This window comes from Anarhichas minor, unplaced genomic scaffold, assembly GCF_050575085.1.
Source record: "Anarhichas minor isolate MPS153535 unplaced genomic scaffold, ASM5057508v1 ptg000025l, whole genome shotgun sequence".
In the NCBI taxonomy this organism is placed as follows: Eukaryota; Metazoa; Chordata; class Actinopteri; order Perciformes; family Anarhichadidae; genus Anarhichas; species Anarhichas minor.
The window spans coordinates 1,979,459-2,002,648 of record NW_027466471.1 but is presented as its reverse complement, the minus strand read 5'-3'; positions in this window follow the sequence as shown (position 1 = coordinate 2,002,648).

Here is a 23,190-nt window from a genome sequence, read left to right as displayed (position 1 = left end):
GAAAGCTTCACACAGCAATTTGTGTGGCTGTAATTATCCTTATCTGTTGCCGCCAAGAGAGAGGGGAAATCTGGTTATCTGAAAAATATATGTGATTTATTGAGGTCTTGTGCTTTTTGTCGGTCTCTGTCTTTACGTGTCACTATAACATATTTGGGTGAATATCTCTGAACAGTGAATATTCTTTTTAAACTTCATACTGTGAAGCTTTGTACATTCCTTGGACAACTGTGCACATTTCTGCACAAAATAACCACATCTAGAAATGAGACAGCTTTTTTCAATTCAGATGTATTGTACATATCTATACATTTTGTAAGAATTGTTTTCATAATTTTATTGTTTTTTTCTTCTATTCTATATTTGTTTCTTGTATATCTTTTTTACTATTGTTTTCAAAATGATTATATCTTTATGTTTCTAGTGCATATGTTTTATTGTATGTTTTCATATGTGTTATTGTATTCTTCTTTTATGCAATATTTAGGTGTCTTGATTTTTGCAATTCTTGTTTTTATCTATATATTTGTTTTAATATCTCTTAATATGTTTATGTTATGCATCAAAGCAAATTCCTTGTATATGGAAACCTTGGCAATAAACAGGATTCAGATTTTTATTTAGTTCACCAAAAAAAGTAATAATAACTCAGCAACACAAATACTGATGCATACTATCTGTCTTTATATCTATAGAATGTATTTGATTAATACGATAAGAATAGAAATATGTATTTGTGTTGTAAATACAACTATAATATGTAAGTTATCATACATATACATCGATCAAAGTGCACTTGAACATTGCATACATACAATTATAAAACATGAATGCATATACAGTATGTACCAGGAACACATAAATTAATACAGACAAAGAATACACATTATACATTGGCCATTGAAATGATCATGACCTTAAACATGATTCATTGATATTGTTTTGAAAGTTGTTTTTTTTTACTTGAAATATGTCTGAAAATAAACATTACAATAACATGAATCCAACATATTAATAGCAAAGATAAAAGAGACAATTCCTTAAAAACAACTCTTCCTCACTTTCCTGGGCAGTTGTAATGAATAATAATGCATCATATGTTAATTGTTATATTTTGTGGATCAGATCTGAATTTGTAACATAACCAGTAACATTTCACTGTCAGCTAAATGCAGCAATACAATGTTTTCCTCTGAAGTAGAAGTACACAGTAGGTAATGTACAGTTGCATATTTTTTGAAGGGCTTTAGGGGTCTTTTGTAGGTTATTTCAGGGTGCGATGAGTTAGAATAATAACAGAACTACATTTTTTCGTTTTCAAAGATCATAATAAATCTTTAGCAGTTTGGGGCCCTGTTAGTTGGGACACTGCACTAGTGGTCAACAAATCCACAGTTACAGCTTCATTTAAAAAAAAAAGAAAAGAAAGGTTCAGTAATTCATTAACTCAGCTGGGCACTGCAGCTTTAAGGAAACGTTCCTAAAACAAGAGGAAATAGCACATTTGTCGGGGACTATTTTCAGCTGCGGTTTAATCCACATTTGGTGCTCTAGGGGCAACAGGAATCAGTATAAAGGAACAAGAGAATATGAACAGTATGTTCCGCAGTTTCCTGGTTGGCCCCGCAACACCTCTGTTTTCACTTCACATTTCATTCTTTTCTTTTTTTTTCTTTTTTGGGCTGTTTGCCAGCCTCAGGCATACATCATGTAAACACTCTTTTACAAGCGGGGGTGAAATCTTGATTACACACTGACCGTCAGCAATTGTAACCTTTGATCTCCGCCCAGCAGCGGAGGGCCGTTTGTAGGGAACCACACGCGGGAGCTTGAACCCCGGATAGAAGTCACACACGGTGGCGAGGAAGGGAAGTGAAAGGACAAAAAAAAAAAACAGAAAGAAAGAAACACGCTGTTCGCTAGTCTTTATTGATTCGGGTAGGGTGTTGAAAAGGTCTTTGGTCGTGCCCTTACCAAAGGATACTAATTTGCTCGATCAAGTCTGTCGGAATATCGACTGGGAGGAGGCTGAGCGCCTGCCATTGTGTTTGGCTTCAGCGGGGAGCTGGTCTGTGAAACAGGATTACCAGAGGTCAGGCAGCCAGAGAAAGGATGTCCATCACTTTCTTGGGGGCTAATACAAAGGGGCGGGGCCCGCAGAGACGTGATTGAGATGTTGAAGACCAGAGAGGAGGGGAAGCCCCCCTCCCGCATGCAGATTTGCAGCCGGGTAATCTGTGTGTTTCATGGTTGCAGGGACTCGGGGAGGCTTTTGTTTTCAGCCACAAAAGATATTCAAAGGGGGTTCCTCTTTTTTCTGAGAAATGAATGTCATATACTGATGATTTTTAATGGTAGCTTATTGTTCATCACCCATCCAGAATTTACCAGTACCTCTTTAACACAACATACCACATAATAATGGAGTGACATAATCAAGTGCGGCCAGGGCCAGGTTTTTAGAAAACACAAGTCCAGACTCATCCAGGGTGTAACAATTATTGAATTAACATTAAAAATATGTGTACTGAAACAATAAATTATAGAAATATACAGAATATATCAACTAAAACATCTGTGGTTGAAAGAATAATTAAGCACTGATGTTAATGGTAAACAAATAATGGCATTTTTTCTGAGGTATGTGTGACAAAGAGTGGACTGTATGTTTTAATAAGTGCACAAATATTAATATTTTAACACTCAAAGTCCCAGTGAAACGGAACATTTGAGCGGTTTACAGCTGCGAGGGGGATTTAAATAAAATCCTTTGCATCTGATTGGATCGCTAAAAAGTGGACGGGCTTAGGATGTTGTCACGAGTACTAATCACGAGTTGGTACTAGCTTATGTAAGCACACATCATATTGTATAAAACAGAAAGAGAAGATGGTTGGAATTTAATTTTAAAAAATTGTGTTTTTTTGTAAAAATATTTTTGCATATATTGTTAAATATATGCACAACATGACCGGGGATGGAAGGATAAAAAAAGAAAATATTTTTCATTTCATTTTGACTTTAAGAGACCAAAACTAGGCTGGAAACATTAAAGTAATAAACAAAATAACCTTTCATTTTTGACCACATAAAGTAAGTTTGTAAAGACTTAAACTAAATATTTACGAATGGCAAACAATCAATGTGTGTGTGTTTCTCTTTTAATCATAACTGAACATAATCATGATTATTACCAAAGTAAACTACCTTTAAGAGCAACTTAATAGCAAACTCAATGTGGGTCGTGATATACCTGTATTTTTATTTTCTATAGATATCGCGATAACATCGTTATAGTGAATTCTCTTGGCCTCGATAATCGTGTAGTGGAAATCTGATATGAACAGCTTCTAATCTTGGTTTGGCTGTGATGTATAAGGGCTCTGCAGGGTGTGTCTGTGCACTGTGACATCACTGATGGGAGTCACAGGGGCAACAGATTTGAAACTTTAAACCAGTTCAGTGAAATACTCCTTGCAACTTGGTGTTGTTACTCTGTCACAGTATCAACCGTGTTTTGTCTGATAATGTTGTATGATAATATATTGATTACAGTTATGTTCACGTGTACAATTGAAGAGATTTCGTTGTAGGTGGAAAACAATTTTGTATTTTTCTCATCCAATCACAATCGCATATATATATAGTTATTTTTATAATTTCTTTTCCTATATAGCAAATTGGGACTACAATCTAATCTGTCATATAAAAACCGTGTGACTTTGTAACAAATCCAGGCTGTTTGGCAAAGCAGGTACTCTTCAGTTATGAGGTGAACAAAAAATAGAATCGACACGGAAACATAGAAATGAGCGAGGCTTTCGATTTGCATTGATTAACGCATTAATAGAATAACAACTAGATGGGCCGAATATGAAATTGTTGTTGGGTCGCAGCGCGTCACTCTGTTGCTCATCCCGTCTGCCTCTTGTTACACGCCGTGTTCCCCTTGCGACAAGCCGCCCTCGTGCTCGTCATGCCACTGTACAAACATCTCCATTGTAAGGCAGCTTTGGGGGCACTGATAACCTCCAAACCACATGAAACCCAAGCCTGGCATCTGAAGAGAGACCACAGACCATCACAGACATGACCCCTTTGTGGAAACAAGCCTTTCTCTCTATTAAGCAAACAAGCAATTAGCTATTATGGAGACTGACTGCGAGTATACGTGTGTGTCTGCTTTTCTTTTCTTTTTTTTGCGGATGAGGTTGCAGCCTCTTACCTCTATAGGTGGGACATCTGCTGAGTGGGCTTGTGTCCCCCGGATAAGTACCAGCCGAGCAGGAGCACGGCACCTTTTCAACCTGATCACATAGGTATTTAGCTCTCGGCCCAGGGCCGGCGTCTCTGTTTGTCTTATTTCCCCCGAGCAGGTGTTTTATAATCATTAGCAACTCCATTACGACCAGCAGCTCTAAGTAGAAGACAAACAGTGGCCGCCGCGTCTATTCTCAATGGAACCATCTGGTGGCAAGGAGGAAAAAATGGTCGTGTTTGGCGCCAGTGTTTGCCGATGGTCACATAATTGTGTTTCAAAGGAGAGGAGGCAGATAGCAGACAGGCCGAGCTGAAGTACCGCTGGGTTTTTATAGAATGTTTCCAATCTCTTTGTCCGCTCGGCCAACATCCTGGTGTTTGTATTCATCTGTCTACAGTAGGGCCTTCCTTCACTAAATGCCTTTTTTTTCCAAGAAATGTTTTTGTGGACAGTCAATGAATTTCACATCCACAGAGCCGCTGGCCCATTGAAAATAAACCAGGCTACGCAGTGCCCCCCCCCCCCCAATGTTTTCAGCTACATATGCTTCATCATTGTGAATACAAGGCTGCTTCCAGGCTCTTTTAATGGCACAGTCCTTAGGACAAAAGATGCAACGCTGCTATTAGTCTCAAGTTTATGAACAGGCCCCTTTTAATACGCAGATGACGGTGGGCAAAAAATTTATATGAGTCAGAAATCTTTGATAGTTCATCCTTTTGCATGCATGTTGATTATCCCTTAAGCCACGCGTGCGTAGATATTTGTATACTAACAATAGGCACTAAAATAAATCAGTTTTCAATATGATCACATGGCAAATAAAAAGATTTGTCCTCCTCGCTTCTGTAAATACATGTCATTTAACCAGCTGCAGTATGGTCTGTATATTCAGGGTGAATTTCTTTTTTTTGAGGTATATAGAAGGAAAATATCCCAACAGGTAAAGCTGAGTTTCCCTTCTTTCCGATCCATGAACTGTTCTTATTATTTTATTTTTAATAAACCGCCAATAAGTCCTCTGTCTGCTTTAAGTGTTGTGAAATGTGGCTGTTTAAAGGGTCACTCCAGCTATTTAGCGATGCACTTTCATTAAGTTGTGGGACTCACAAGACACACATTAAAAGAAGAACGGTTCAGCAGAGGCAATGATATCATGACTTTTAGCCCCCATAGTTTGCGTCAAACTCCAAACACACTGGATCATACAATTCCCACAATGCAACTCAGAAGCGTCTCTTCATTCGGCTCTCGTTGAATGGTGAATGCCAATGTCTTTCAAATTCAAATTTGTAACGCAGCCTTTTTCGGTTAAAGATTTTAAATCTCAAGGCTAAATGAAGATAATCCCTGATGACATGGGATGACATCATCAGGGTAAAAAGCCAAAGAGATCATTTTAACAAAAGGCCCATGACAACATCATGTGTAAAACCTCTGCAGTGTCCCGATACATTCTTTTTTCTTTAAATAGGTGAGATAGTTTCACCTTCATCAAGGACACAACATTCCTCTTCAAGATTGTATTTTTTTAATTTATTTGATCATTATTCAATTATTTGACCTTACTGAATACATTTTTCCTCACAAAGAAATATCATACCAAATTGCCTTGTCAAGATGGACATATTTTAACAGTGTATCTGTGATATTTGCTAGAAAAAATCTTTTATTTATGTGGCGCCATATGCAACGGCAGAATTAGCTAGTTTTCATGCGCCGTCGCTTCACATATACTGCAAAATGATACACACGATACATCACATTTAACATTACAACCATACCAAATATGACAATAAAAGAATCTTTCAAATGTTGCATCATTAAGATGTATGTACCTAAATTACTTAACTCTTAACTCATAAGATTACTCACATTAAGTATTTTTCCTGTTTTTTTTTCCTTATCAGGAGACACTTATGGTGAATACGGTTGAAAAAACAACTAATAGAGATCACCATAAAAACTTCCCTATTTGCATTACTTAAATTGAGACAATTTTTTTGTATTGCAAGTTTTTGTATCTATATATAAATCCGAACATTGTTTCCAAATGCATATTTAATTTTGTTAAAATTTGTAGGAATAAAATGTCTTTTAAATCAGTCTATGAATGATGTATGAACAAACCCCTCTGTAAGAATCTTCAGAATAGAGAGGAATGAAACTGGACAATTTGGTGTATGTAAGAGCTACAAGTGGAGATTTATGGATCAGAATCGGAGAAAAAAACTAATTTAGAGAAAACGGCCTTTTAAAATATGTTTTGTAAAATGACGTACATTTCAAAGACACTACAGATGAATAGGGTAAAATAAATAACTAATAGACATCACCATAAAACAAGCTTTCGGAAAAGTAATGTTTAAATATGCAAATGAGGCATTATCTAATAGTAACTTTGCTAAATTTAGGACAAAATCTACAGACGGAAAAAGACAAAGTAGTAAAATAAATACATGAAAGTGTATTTCCGCTAGTCTGACATGTTATCGTGGCAAAATAGCTCAAAATCTCTATATTGACCAGTGCATGAAAAACAATGTATTGCCTTAATTGTGCATATCACATGTAAATGGTTTAATTATGTTATTTTATCTGTTTATGTAAACGAACAAATAATAATCTACAAATCTTCACTGCAAAAGTAAAATCTCTCTCTCTCTCATACTGGCTATTTGTATAGTTGATTAAAAACGTTTTTTAAATGTATATGCATACATACAGTATACATACAGTACATAATAGAACTCAGTGTTTTATGTTGTTGCCGCATTTAAATGGGTAATAAATTACACAGATAGTGTATTACCTGTGGGGAGGGGGTTTGGGACTCGTGACACCAAACTGGGCTCAGCATGTTTGCGCTCTCTGTTTTAGTTGACTGTTATGTTTCATCGCGCTGCTTCTCAGATGGAGTGCGCTGTTTGTGTGTTTCCCCTCCAACGCCTCTCAGGGTTCTGCTTGTTTGTGGGAAAAAGGCTGTCAATGGCGATAATTATTCCAAACACAAAAAAATGCTGCGCCCACTACACAGAATTATGCCACTGATGCTAATTACCGTGTTACTTATTAACGACTCATTAAACAATTACGGTCACCGTCGATGATATGCTAATGAATTTCACATGAAACATGTGTAAAAGTAACTAACCAGCGAGGTGATGGATGGAGGGCCAGACACTCTGGAGTTGGCCTGGATATTATCGAGCATTCTTTATAGCAATAGCAGTTACTGTAATAATAAACATTATTAGCATTAATGATTAACTGGCTTTTATTATCATAGTTTTAACTATGACTTATTCCAACATTCAGATGACAGAGCTGGGCTCAGCCAAAAGATTAAAAATTCTGTTTGAGGTACAGTGTCACTTATACTGAATTATCAGTTATAATAATAATTATTAGATTTAAGTAGCTGTTGACAGGGATATCAAATATCATATGAAACATGTACTTATATACATGCAAATTGTTAGGGACACTACAATACTACAATAATAATTTCTTTGTTTAACCCGAAACCTTCCCTTACCAAATGTGCTGTGCTTTGGAAGTAAAACACTTTCTCACTTTGATGAGTTATTGCCATACCCATATAATGCTTTGTAATCTTCTTAAAACACTGTATATCATAGTTATAAACACTCATAACTATCCATACTGCTGCATCACAATAACCATAACGTATTTTATAATGTATTTATATGAGGTTGTTTCGTGTGCAGCAAGCATTGTCCAGTTTTAAGCTAAATATATTTCTGTAAGTTACATTTCGACAGTGAGCTAATGAGAGCAGCTTGCTAACACATAGCTAACATTAGCTTGCTAACTTGCCCCATCACTATTTTAGCTATAAACGGTACCCCTGGTAAACGTATCGGGTGCAGAAATAGTCCTTTGACATTTATGGATCTAGCGTTTTTAGCTAGCTACAGGCATTTTGTTAGCGTTTCATCCCTTGGTTGCGTGTTGTAGTGCCGACTGTTTTCCCCCTCCAGTGGGCTTGGTTTTCAGAGTATGACGTGTCGCATTCTGTCTGGAGTTTGAACCCCGACTTTCCTTTGCTTCGCTGAGCAGCCCCAGTGTTTTCCTCCTCACATCGAGGTGTGGCTCGACTCCTCATCGAGCCGTGGCAGATAATGCACGTCTCTGCACTGTGAGCTTGTGCAACGGAGGAAGAGAGAGATAGAGAAAGATGGCGGTTTATTCGCTCCTGAGAAGCCGGCACAATGAGCTATTCCCTCAAATACCCCTCTATTTCAAGTTCCTGGAGTGAGGGAACTTGAGCAAATTGATGTACGTCTCCTCCTCCTCTTTCTGGATCTCTCCTCCTTTTTTTTTTCTTTCCCCAGCAGCATTATGGGTGGTTATAAAATATTAATATGAGAGTGCATTTAGCGGAGAGCAGCTCATATGGGTATTCTCTCGTGACTCCCCATTCAGGTCACTGGGGAGCGTCTGTCTGTTTCTCTGCCTGCCTGATTTACTCTAAATGCAACATTAAAGATCCTCTTTCCTTTTGGAGGCTGCATGCATGATGCTGACTTTTATCACTATGTATTTATCACTATATATATATATATATATATACATATATATACATGGATATATATCCATGTATATATACAGATATACACATATATATTTAGACACACATGCACCGAATGAAAAGCAGAGTCATTGTGTTGTGCGAGCATCTGCTCAGATCTCAGTAGAGTAGCTCATGAAAACACTGATTGGAATAGACTATGTGTCATATCTAGTTAAAACATGAGACAGACAGCACAGACCACAGAGGCAAACACACACAAGAACATACAAGCAAGCAGACACACACAGATGATCCCAGAAATAAACAAGAAAACACAAAAGAGATAGAAGCAAACGCAAACACTGTCTGTCTTTAGACATGGACCCTCTATACATCGCATTCATGGTGGAGTTAGCCAACCCTTGAAGCAGAAAAAACATTTTGGCATTGTACGCTTCTGCAAACCCCGGGATACGTTGACGGCGGACATTTAAGAACCAATAATAAGTTAAAAACATATAAATATGTTTCATTTCAGCCTTCACGCTTGCAGAAAAGCAAAATACTATGAGGTTAACACTGTGAAACAGTTGGTTAGATTTAGGAAAAATTACTTGGTTTAGGTCAGAAAAAAGATTCATTGTTTGTCTTTGGATATTAGCATAATTACGTGGCTCAATTACGTAGCGCAACAACGTAGCGTAACAAAGTCACATCTCAACGTAATGTCACAACATAACGCCACAACGTATCCTCACAACGTAATGTCTAAACGTAATGTCACAACGTATCGTCACAATGTTTTTTTATTTAAATATATATATTTTTTTTTTTTATGTATTCCAGACGATCTCTATCAGCAGTTTTTATATTTTCTCTTTTATAACATTAGCTCACGACAATAAAATGTGTTGTTTTGGTCAACAAATATATCTAATCAAGAAATTGTGTGAGCTGAACTATGTTGTATCTTATTTTTAGGTGTTGTCATGTTGGACACCATTTAACAGTTAGTCATGGTTCTCTCTATAACACATGAAGAAGAAGAGTAATGTTATTGATCATTGAACAGTGGCCCTCAGCCTGTTCTGAAGTAAAGCTGAGTGCTGTGTTGGACGGTCATGATTTACGAGCAGAAATGAGGTAACTATCATAGCGATGGTGAAGTATCTGCAGGGTTTAGTCAGAACAGAGTCGATACCACCGTGAAGACCTGCACACACATCAATTTTTCCTTTATGGATGTGGTGTCTGGACACACTGAATAACCTCGACTGACAAGTTGGCCCAACGGTTTGAACATACATAGTCTTGTAGGAAATCAATGGAAAATAAGTGCAGATATAATGAGTACATGTCCCTACAGGAACAACATCCTCTCTCTCCCAACTCGTCAAATACCGATGCTTGGTCAGTGGTTCTACTCTTCAAACTATAACGCTCTAGTTACCCCTCTAGCAGCAGTTTTGGATGTGTCAGTTTGGTAAATGTTTGCTCGTCACATGCATAATCCAAATCCAAATAAACTTCCAAAGAAGGTTTACTTAGTTTTTAGGCTCACTCGGTTAGGTTTAGGCAACAAAAGTACATTGTTACGTAGAGGAAAAGATTGTGGTTTGATTTTTAAAAACTACGTTTGTTACGTAACTACGGACGTTACCAAACAAAATTACAGTAAAATAAGTCAATGTTGTTTCACAACAGCTGGAGGGGTTTATATTGGAGTTATTAGAAATGCCAGTGCATCTCATAAAGAAGCTAAAGGGTGCCTTGGTGCATTGGTGTATTGGTATTAGACACCGAGAGGTGTGACAAAGCGGCGGCATTTGAAAAGTAGGGAGTGACACGGATTGACAATAGAAGAACAAACAAGCGAGTAGGACAGACAAACATCGTTTTAGAATATCCGAGTATTTATCTCTCACTGCATTTTTATGGCAACAAAGGTACTGCCAAGGGCGCCGGCAGTAGTCCAAGGGGCCATTGCCCCCCCACACATGCACACTATACGCCCCTGTCCCGCATTCTTTTGAAGTTGTGGATCACTGTATCCCCACGAATGCTGCATAGCTAGGACACTTGATCATGTGAATTCTCCCATCTATCTAATGCCACAAGTACATAAAAATACATGATTTTTATGGACACTATTGACTTACATTTATTTCCCGGGGACTTGCCCTAACCTTAACCATTATCCCTACTTAAACCAAGTCTTCACCCTAAAATGTTATGATCTACGTTATGGGGACGTGCGATTGTCGACATTTTGTCCCTCCCCAAAAAAGGTGAGTCCCCACAATGTGACTGTGTAATCAGATCTATGTCCTCACAAAAATAAAACACATGAACAAAATCGATAGTTTCAGACTTCCTAGTCCATAGACTCGGGAAAACATGGACGTATGCAGCAAAGGGATGTTTGTATGGCAGGTCTCTCAGGACAGAACACCACACCATCAATTAACAACTAGTGAATCCTGTGGGGGAGATCATCATCTCGAAATGTAAGATCTACCATAAGTAAAGAATATGGCTTTTTAAGACATTTTATGACCTAATTCTGAAAAGACATTTTCAGAATCTGCGGGATGGATCCGTTAAAAGAGACGTAGTTTACCACCACGGTTCTCTATCGAGAACAAAGCTGACGCCATGTTGCCGTGACGTCAGCTGTGTTTACGTCGGCAAACTCGGGCTAGATTGATCTTGACTTTTCTTTCCTTACTGTGGACAAAATGCCTTCTTCACTACACCACTGGTATCATCATAAGAATAGCAAAAAATGATCAGTATGTTGTATTGAAGCTTCACTATTCACTATGAATCCCTGACCTAGTAATCTTGATTATGTTGATGTTGAAATGTTGATAGAAAAATATGAAAACAGGGTTTTGTGATTTGATATTTTACCTGAATTCCAACACTGCCTCCCACTTCAGAGTTCCAAAATTAACAACGATTGCTGTTATCAAGTCGAATGAGAACATAAATAACGGAGTGAAATGCAGCATCATGTGTGATTCGGTGCAAACTGTGTGGTGTGGTGCGGCGTGCTGCGCTGTGCCGGAGAGCTATTTTAAACAACCGGACCAGCAGCAAGCTCTGAGAGCTGTGCTGCTCTTCGGGGTGCTCAATAATTAACTGCGCGCCGCTCGCAGAGTGCCGGTGGTGTGGTGGAGGAAGTCAGGCGGAAGCGTGGAGCAGGGTGTGTGTGTGTGTGTGTGTGTGTGTGTGTGTGTGTGTGTGTGTGTGTGTGTGGAGGGGGTGAGGGAGGTGAACACACCCCTCAAATGACTTACTTGTTGCGACATCTGAAAATTAGTCCCTCGTGTTCATTACCGTGTCTCTCTGATGAAGGCTTAGGTGGGACTCTTCCCCCCACAAACACCACGTGACTTCCATCTCACAGGTCCGGGATGCTGATTACCCGGGACTACCGACGTGGTGAAGTCCCACAGCTCGGCGGGACAGGGGGGAGGGGGCGGGGATGAGCGGCATCCTGGTAGCCTTTGTGTCGGCATTAAAGTTTCAGGTCGCGTGGGCCTGTTTTACACGGCTGCTGATCCCCCGATTGATGCCGAGCTGGAAAGCAGCCATGGGCAACAGCATGTCAGACATCAGGCCGCCGGTCTCCAGGTGCCACGGTGCCACAAACAAGTGTTGAATTAGACCCGCTGGGATTTGAAGCTACATACGCTAACACCGCCCTGCTGCTGTTAAAACGGCTTTACACCAGGACTCAAAGGTATGCACCGGCAAGTGCCTGCGCCTGCTAAAAGAGAAAAAAACTCCTACTCCAGTTTTGAGCTTTCCATTCTAACCAGGGAAGCAAATCGCGCTGTACACACACATTGATTTCATCAAGTGTAGTATACAACAGCGATAACTGCTAATCATTGAGGTATACCGTAGTAGCAAAAAAAAAGGCGAGCTAGAAGTCTCCGCCCTGACTCCATGGTTTCAGCTAAATTCAAAACACGATCGACCGAACTTCCCAACAGTGTCTCATTGGATGCATAATATGTTGGGACCAAAAGGCAAATCGTTTTGGTTGTTTAAAGGCACAATTAGTCGGATTTGTCGGTTGTGTTTGTAAACACCACATTCAAAGTTGTCCTCTCCTTCCCAGCTCACCGTTTTTTTCCAGCATTTTTTGTTGCTCCCTCTTGGATGCGTTCTTACGATCTTTCACCGGTTGCTACGTTTTTATGAATGGTAAGACGACCCGCACTACCTCTGAGCCACAGTATAGAGCAGACCTGGGCATTGTACGGCCTGCGGGCCATGCCGCGGCCTGTTGGCTGTCAATGGGAAATTAGGAATAAAACGTAAATAATAATAATTATTACATCATGGACCGAATACAGCTGCATTGTTGTGACTGTTGCTGTTTTTAGTTTTTTTTACTACAATTTAAGTATGTTAGTATGTTCGTGGATATGTGCGAGCAGCAGCGGCACTGCAATCCCAATAATGGCAGCCGGAAACGGGCCGGTGTATTTGGCCCGATTTTGGGGCGTAATTCATCCCGCGTCTGAGCAGAGTCGGCAACGGGACTCGGCCCAATGTGTTTCTTTCGGTATGCCGAGCTTACGACGGAGCTGGGCCAGGTCATTTTGGCTACCTGGGATGTGTTGGTGATGCAGAGCAGACATGGCGCAGAAGATGTTGGTTCTCTTTGGATCGACCTATGAACTTTTTGACTTCCTTTAGAAGTTGAAATCATTTTAATAAACAGTACAGCCCTCATTGTGCTCATTAAGCTCCTTGATATTCCTCTAAAATGGTGGCCATGCAGAAATTTGTGTCAAGGAGATAATAAGGGCATTACAATTCTTAGCATAACAAAAAAAAAGGCATCAAAATCTAAGAAGAGGCCAGTCCTCGTTGTTCATTGTCATAACTAAAATGTTCCAGGATTGATGCAACAAATCTGAAGGTACATTTTTAAATGTGTTTAATAAACACGGGAGATGTCAGGGCTGGTACCTCTATCTGTACAACATACAGTATTATGATATAGATAAATCAGTAACATTTGCTTTGGGATTACTAATGAAATGTGTAGTTACTAATAATAAAGGCAGTTGTACCTTCATCTGAGAATCTTAAAGGGACAGTGTGTAGGATTTGGTGACATCTAGTGATGTGGTTACAGATGGCAACCAACTGAAATCCCCCTCGCTCTCCCCTCCTTTTCCATTACATTACAGTCATTTAGCAGACGCTTTTATCCAAAGCGACTTACAATTCAGAGTCTATCACATTTCTAAACCGTAGGCACAGCTACGGGAGCAATTTTTGGGGTTAAGTGTCTTGCTCAAGGACACATCGACATGCGACTAGCAGAGCCAGAGCCGGGGATTGAACCGCTGATTGAAAGACGGCCCTGCTATCCACTTAGCCACAGTCGCCCCCAAGACTGCAGTAAAGTGAGACTCCGGTTGAAAAACCCGCGTTAACGCCACTCGCCACAGTCATAGGCCATCCTTACCATAATGACACCATTTTAGGTGCAAAGGAAGTCAGACGGTGGCTGGCGGATCCACGATTACCACTCACGTTACCGCAGTTTTACAAGTGTGTCAGAAAACTACGGGGGGCTTCAAGTGACGTAAACACCATAGACTATATAATAAGTGGACGTCGTCACCGTGATGTCACCAATTGGTTTGATGACTGCCGTTATGAAGCCTTGAGTTCAGCGATTTCCCTGTCACCATCTTGCAATACAACCATCACAATCTTGGCTTTTTTTTGCATCCGATGAGCTGAAGTTACCATATTTGGATTGCGGAGTGAAGTAGTGACGCCGGACATGGATCTGATAGCGTCAGCGACCTGTCAATCACAAGGTAGCTCCACCCTAAAGCATACTCTGCTTTATGGTCTATTTTACTCTAAAACATCTACCAAAATGTGACGCACAAGCCCTTTGCATTCATAAGATGTTATTTGTCTTTTTCATTTTGCATGAGGTACCACATTTTTTCAGCATTCCTTCTACAATATTGTTTTTACACAGTTCTACTTTTGAAAAAAAAAAGTTTTTACGTTTAGTTTAGTTTTTTGTTTGTGCTGTTTTTATTTATTTTTTGGTCTCTAGCAGCCTGAACCTCCATTAGCCTACTTTTAGAGACACACACGCGATAGCACACTCACACAAGTCTGTACATTAATAAAAGACATGATATCTCTTCATTAAAGAAACATCTTTCTGAATGGACAATCCCGGGCTTTGTGAATAGGTCTCCTCATGACCAAAAACACCACCAATGCAACGAAAGGGGGGAGAGAATGAAACATCCAAATTGCTACTTCAATCTCCAAGAGCTTTGAAGTGCTGTTTTCATCCCATTTTGACCAAAATAAATGTGTATTTTTATTATAGCATGTGTCGGGAGGTTGCTAATGGGTTTGGAATAAAAGACAACATTTTGATTCAGCCGGGCGCCGGTGGCACGGAGACCCTTTTTACTTTGGCTCATTTTAAAGCCGGAGCGCCGCTGATCCCCTATCATTGGTTGATCAAGTCAAAGATGACGACCCACTCAGTGTTAATGCTTGTCTGCAGGTAGAAGTGATCCCCATGAACCAAATCAAAAGCCCAGCTCCCCGGGTGAATAGATGCGGTGTCTTGGTTTGCTGCCTCCAGTTAGGGATCACCCGCAACGTGTCCATGTGAAAGGCTGAGGGCGGCCGGCCAAGGCTGCTTTCTCCTCCTCGGGAGCAAGCTGCACTGTACGCTTATTCACGGTGCCGGGACAAGTCGACGCTGCCGAACAAAGCCGAGGAACTGTTAAGACATTCTACACACTAATGCTGCTTAAAAAAAAAAACGTCTTCATGTTTCATTGTGACTGAGAAATAAACACAACATCTGTTATCAGGAAAAATTATTAATTAAACAGGAAGAGGTGATGAACTTGCACACTGTCTGCACTTAGACATTCGTCATAATGTCCAAGTGCTTACTCTGAAAGTAATAACACCTTCAGTGTATAACAACCACAGATATCACATTATATTATATTCATAGCTAAACTATGCACGAAACAAACTAAATCTGCACTCAACTGACTGATCTACCAGGTGTGTCTGCAACAACCACTGCTGTAATGTTTAATTTGTAAATACAAACCGCAATTGCCCTTGACTAGACGGCAAGCTGATCAGACGTGTTTTTCACTTGCACGTCTAAGCCATAGACTGTATAAGAAGTGACGTCACCCATTGAGTTGTGGACTGCCGTCGCCATCTTGGATTATGGCTGTCGGCATTTTGTTTTTGGCGATCCAATGAACAGAAGTGACCATATTTGGAATGCGGAGGAGTGACGTAGAGAGGCCGTATACAGCTCTGGCAACGGCAGCAACCTGCCAATCACAGTAAGCCCGCCCAAAAGCATACTCTGCTTTATGGTCTATTTGACTCTAAATGGACCATAATTTACTAAATGAACATCATGCTGTATTGAAGAAGACTTGAAACTAGCGACTGAGACCATAAACTCATGTTTACAATTTCTATTGAGGAAATATATCAAGTGAGAAGTAGGGCCAATTTCTCATAGACAATCAGACTTCTTTTTGCAACCGGAGGAGTCGCCCCCTACTGGCTACGCATTGGCTTCACTCGGCAGGTTACCACCTGGTCTAAGCGCAACAGATACGCTCTAAAATTCTCTCTGCGCAGCTAACCATTTCACCGTTTTATAAGGCTTTATGTTGACTGTTTAACGCTTCTTCTGAACAGAAACTGTCCAGCTGTGTGTTTAGTTCTGTTAGCTGCGTGCTCCGTTAGCTATGTTAACTGTATTAGCCCCTTTAGCTGTTAGCTCTGTTAACTGTATTAGCCATGTTAGCTGTTAGCTCTGTTAGCCAAACACACCGCAGGATTCTACTGCCTGCCGGCTAGGAACAGCTAACTAGTACCGGCATGGGAAAACGCGCTCCGTTGTAGTCAACGTTCGGTCAGTTTGTCATTTGCTAAGTAACAGTTATGCATATTAGTCTTTTAGGCAAGCCAATCAAGAGAGGAGCAATTCTTAATCTGTAGTGGAAACAAGAGTCCAAACTGAAGCAGTTGTTGCAGCCCCTACCGGCCAAATAAGAGTAGTGAGGAGTCTGCAGTCAATGAAGACATATATGTAAAAGTCATTAGAATATATTGTCAACAAAAAGTTTTCAAAAAGTGTGAATCACCACAACCATGAGAGGTCTTTGAAAATACAATCTCAAATTAATTAAATGTGCACAAAAAATGTTAGGCTGATGGGTCCAGCAGTATGTGAGATTAGCCATGGACGGGCAGACAGACAGACACACACACAATTGAATATATATTCCCCTGGCAAGATAATCAAAATCATGATTTGAAACCTAGAGAGTATGTCTACTGGCACATTCATCTTGATAATAGTATCCATGATTCTAACGGTTTCAGGTTTCTGATAGTGGAGGCTCATCTTTTGTTAACGATGCATGTTTTCTACTGTTTTTCTTCTTCTCTAGTTTCTTGATTTTGGGTCGTATTAAATAGTGTCAACAATATAATAGAAACAGTGAACTGATCTAAAATTTTGGAAGGAAAAAATGTGGGATTTAGAAAAATATTTGACTAATTTTACGAAAAAGGGCATGCATGGGGAATAGCAATATGAAATTAAGATAATAATAATCCTTGATGTTCATTAAACAATAATTGACACCAACATGCCTGGCATTCTAATAGGTGGAGGAGAGTGCATCGTATCTTAGACTCCACTGCCTTAACCAAAAAAGGAAAAACGCAGGGATATTGCTGTAATGAATAATAAAAAAAGGAAATATCACCAAAGTATAAATCACAAATTACAAATTGTATAGCAACTGGGAAAAAAAGGTAATTAGACATCCCTCCATCATAATACTGTTAACCCAAAGTGAATATGTTAACATTATTTCATACACTGTAATAGAGAGTGTGTGAGGAGGAGGTTTGTACTGGAAATAGCTACATAACGCTCAATAGCAGAGACTTTCTTCAACATCCTTTATGCATCTTTACTACAATACCAGCTGACGTAGTCTCCACAAGGCATCCACCGCCTCCGTACTCCATGTTTGAGGAGGTGCAGGTCGGCTCTGTGTGGTGCTGGCTCCAGCAGAGCTGCAGAGCCTCTTGCAGGTTTGCCACTGCGATATCGTTTTCACAGTACAAGTCTTTCAGACGGATAAAAATAAAAGCTGACAAAGGACATAGAAAAGTAGCCTGACATTTCGTGGACGATTAAAAAGATAATGATACGCTTCTCTGGAGTTCTCTCTGCCCTCATCTGGAATTTGTATGTAAGAAATAAAAACTGCGGAATCCAAAAGGTAGCGGCTCTTAAAGACAACGAGCAGAGGCCCTACTGTAGGCAGTGATATACAGCTTAGTTAATTAATTACAAATTTACATTTGGTACAAAATCTGTTTTAATAAAAACAATATATTTAGGATAAATGCTACTGACCAGTATAACACAAAAAAAACCTCATTTATATTTTAACAACTTAAAATGTAATTGATCCTGTTTGTATTTCAAAACAAGCTTGTACTTCTACTTCTCTCACGGCAAATGCCCCAAATGTGTGAGTTGAATCACGCATTTGGCGCGTTTGGCCCGAAAAAATGGCGTGACGCTGCGGCGCGATAGCCTATTAGCGTTGAGATGCTCCTCCTGTCATCACTGCCGTCCTGCCGTTGCTGAATCAGAAACAATGGAGGACAAATTAATAGTGGCAGTTTGTGGGCTCCCCGAGCTTTACGATACTTCCTCCTATCTTTACCGCGACCGGTCAAAAAAAGATGTCGCATGGAGGAAAGTGAGTGAGGAAGTTGGACTACCTGGTAAGTTCTTATTATATGTCTTTGTTACTTGATTGTAGCGATCGGTTGTACTTTACTATTGTGGAGAATTTCAGTATTAAACGCATTATTAGTAGGATTTAATAACACCCCTAGTGGTGAGTAGAAGTGTTACAATAATAAATATGTTAGTCACAATATGTTTCCATATGGAATGTATTATAGGTTTACAATATTCTTACTAATAGAGGATATTATATGTTACAGTATATTAACTCATTGAATGTATTAAATCATAGAAGTATAGTCACTGTAGTGTAGGAAATTTGGGGTTTGGAAGTGTGTTTTAAGAAATTATAATAGAAGTGTTTAATGATTCATAATTAAGAAATCATAATTAGAAGTGTTTTGGAATACATAATTAGAAGATTCATAATTGTAAGTGTTTTAGAATTTGTAGTTAGAAGTGTTTTGTAGTTAGAAGTGTATCTTAGTAGAATTTGTAGCATCTTTATATTTGCTTGTGAAACTTGTGAAGGTTTTTGCCAAAAGTTGCAAATCCTTATCTTTATATAGAATGTTTACCATAGAAGTGTTAAGCCATAAAAGACAGTCATTGAATGTATGAAACTGTGAAGAATAGCTAAGGGACAGATAGATTTCTAGACAGGCAATTACAGGTCATACCCGTGCGAGGGTCCTGCGAGGAGGAGGAGCCAACTGGATTTAGCCAATAGGAACTACGGACATTATGGGATGTTTTTTGAACTATGTAAGGCGGGAGAGAAAGAAATTCCGGCCTCTTGCTCCTGTACCACTGGGTGGGTGGTAACGCTTTTTGGGGTGAGCAGGTCATATTCGGTGTAACTGTAAATGATGTACTCCACTATGCAATTGTTTTAGCATGAGAGGTATTAAATGCTTTGTCTATAATTGAAACCGGCTCTCTTTGTGTAAGAGGCTGGATTACATGCGGTTTCCCCACAGTCTAGAGGTTCCTTGAACCTAACAGTAGGTATTAAAACACTAAGAATAGTCTTGAGGGTCAGATAGGGATTCTGAGTGAGGTGTCAGACATGCAGCAGCAAATGGAGGCGACCTCATCGATGGAGGATGGGGCCAGTGGGACGGTCAAATGCCAAGCTGACCAGCAGGACAGAGAGGAGGAGTCCAAGATGTTTTGCTAAGGGATCAATAATGGGAGGGGGCAGAATTCAAATGAAGCCAATCACTAATCGCCACGGAGGGTCATTCACACGTTTTATGACAGTATCGGACACTTTCCGACTCTCAGGGGATACAAAAGACAATGTTTTAGGGAGTTTACCTCAGATCACTGCAGCTCTCATTTTCAGCTAACTGGCCGCGCCGGACTGTGAGGAGATGCGTGTATGTGGTCTCTGCTCTCGAGAACATTACTATTGATAGTTAATTCAGTTTGTAAGTGAACTTTGTGTAGTACATTAAATATTGTTTTAATTTTGGACCGGGTCCAGCTTATTCTTCTGATGCGCGTGCGCAGTAAGAAGCTCGCAGCAGAAGAGTACCTGCGGCCTGCAGGCTCTCTCATCCTTTGTTCTTAAAAACCTAACACTATGAACCATGTAAGCATGTGAAGTTAGCCCAACCGCCGGCTTTCACACTAAATACGTTGTGTGTTTCTTGTCAGATGAGATTTGCCGATGGAGGTGGAAGGGACTCAGGGACACATATTTAAAAAAGAGGAGAGAGGAGACAGAGAGGAGTTGCTCAGGAGCTCGTCCTGGTCTGGTCCTGCATCTGTGAAGTACTCTGCGGTCCTGTCTTTCCTCGACCCCTTAGTGACTCCCGGGGAGAGTAGCGGTAACCATGGGGCGGAGGGTCGAGGAAGACCGTACCGCAGAGTACTTCACAGATGCAGGACCAGACCAGGACGAGATGTCAGAGGCAGCAGCAGGGCCATCTGAGATTGACAGGGGAGGTTAGTGGACATGTGAAGACACAAAACCACAGCATAGTTAAGTCATACAGAAAAGATTAATATGGCTGAAAAAGTAACGGCAAGTGTTTTCTTTTTCATTTGGCAAAGCCTGGTTCTGCATGGTTTTCATACTTATTAAAAAAATGTTTCATGAGCAAAAATAAGTTATAATAAAGGTGAGTTTTGAACCCTGGGCTCCGGATCTTAAACCACTACACTATCATAGCTTTAAAAGACAAAAATGTGATTATATTTGCAGGCAAATTACTATTTAATTAAAGCAGCACTTTTGGGTTATAAAATTGTTTTATTGTTGATGTTTAAAGATGACCCAGATCTGTCAACAGAGGACGGTGAAGAAGAGCCTCAAAGTGCTCCTCCTCCTCCTGCTGCTCCTAAACATGGGTATGTACATGACAAAAGTTACATTGCATTTTTTTGGTACAAATATAATACAAGCTATTGTAGTGATGGGATGTAATAGTTTCACAAAATATGTTCTTTCCATTTCATACAGGAAGAGAAGAGCCCGAAAAGGCCGACAGGGAGCGATAGGGAGAATGAGGAGCGTCTTCTAGAGGCCTTGGGGAGAAGTGCCTCCCCTGCTCCACCAGCACCCCCACTATCGGAAGATGAACTCTTCTTGAAGAGCCTGGTTCCTTCCCTGGAAAGACTGCCACCCCAACAAAAAGAATATGTAAAATTTCAAATCCACAAATTAATTTATGAAGCCAGTACAGTGGTGCTGAATTTGGACAATTTTAAGTAAATGTCTGGGGGACAATCTTTCCAGGGAAGGAACCAGGAATTAAAAGTTATTACGTGTTGTTTTGTGTTTATTTATATATATATATATATATATATATATATATATATATATATATACACATTGCAATTTTATGATTATTGTATAAAAATCATATCAATCATAATAATTACATTTTTATTATATTTTTATTGCATTTTTAAAAATTCAATAAATGCACTTTATTTCATCTTACTTTGTCCATGTTCTTTATTGTAGTTTTACAAGAAAACTCTTAACAAACGAAGGATACAACCATATGTGCCTGTTTTATAACATCCCATCACTGCACTGACTATAGTATATTGTAGTGTAGGATGATTGTATTGTTTAAGGACACACTGCTACTACATATATTAAGTAATATTGCAGGAAGTTTGCTCAATAATAGTGTGTGGGTGGCTCTTAAAAGAGCCATTTTGGATATGCTTGGGCATTACACGGTGTCTTGCCATGGGACAGTTCCCTCAGCAGAGAAGTAGGATGTGAAGGCCTCCCTCACCGGCCGGGGAATGGGCTCATGAGTTTTTTTTCTCAATGGAAAGGCCTCGTCAGCAACAAAGACGTGTGGCTGAAGTCCTTGGTGGTCAGCTCCTGGTAGTGGCCGGTCAGCAGGCAGTTGGAGGGTGTCAGATTTAAGAGCTTGACCAAAAGCTGAGTTGGCCAGACTCCCACCATCGCTGGTTCTTCCGTAGCCTCCGACATCAATCAGCCGGAAACAATATTGTGCATCCACAACTGCCAGGAGAACTAATGAGAAGGTTTCCTTGTAGTTGAAGAACTGGGATCCAGAATTAGCAGGGGCTTTGAGGACAACATGCTTTCCATCCAGTGCTCCACAGCAGAGAGGAAAATTCCACCGCTCCTCAAACACAGCAATTGACCTCCACTCCTCTGTGGTGGGCACAGCCATGAACTCCTCCACAAGGCAGTCCCAAATAGCTGTGGCAACATCTGGGACAATACTGGAGACAGTAGAGACCCCAACACGGAAGCTGTTTGCAATGGTCCTAAAGGAGTCACCAGTAGCAAGATATCTGCAGCACAGAAAAACATTTAATTTAACTGAGTTATATTGAAGATACTGTAGATGCTAATAGAAGTCGTTTTTATTGATATGACTGCACAGCTGCTATCATGAGTAATAAACATCATAAATGCCGGTGAGTTTACATAATAAGTTACATAGTATGTAGATATGTTGTGTATAAACAACAACATGGCTACCGTATCTATGCCTTATTAAGATTACGTTATTTTGACTATTGTCGGAGACCGGATCGATCGTGGATCCGAACTCCATTCAGAAAACAAACTATTTTAAAGTGGCTTGCTTGCCGTCTTGTGGACAGACAGACAAAGCCTGAAATAATTTCATGCTTTCATTAATTCATTTTATGAAACTGCCACTCACCGGAGACAGATGGACAGGCTCCGCAGCTGAGACGGAACGCCTGGTGTCCAGCAGAGAAATCCTGGCACCGATCCGAGCCATCAGGTCATCAAACTGGCTAATGGTGAGCCTCATGTAGCACTGGAAGCGACAGTCATCCAGACGCAGTTCCTGGAGAAGTCGGTGAAATTCACCGATCTGTGTGCGCCTACGGATGCTATTATAAACCCAGACACGACGGCGTTTGGTGTTCCGACGTTTGTGGGACTTCCAAAACAAGTACAAAGCAGCAACAGTGGTTATTTCTTCCATGGTTGATGGCGGGAAAAAATGGTGGAAAGTTGAACGGCTTCCAGGGCGTTAAGCCACGGCCCCTCTCTGGCACGATTCACGTAAATTG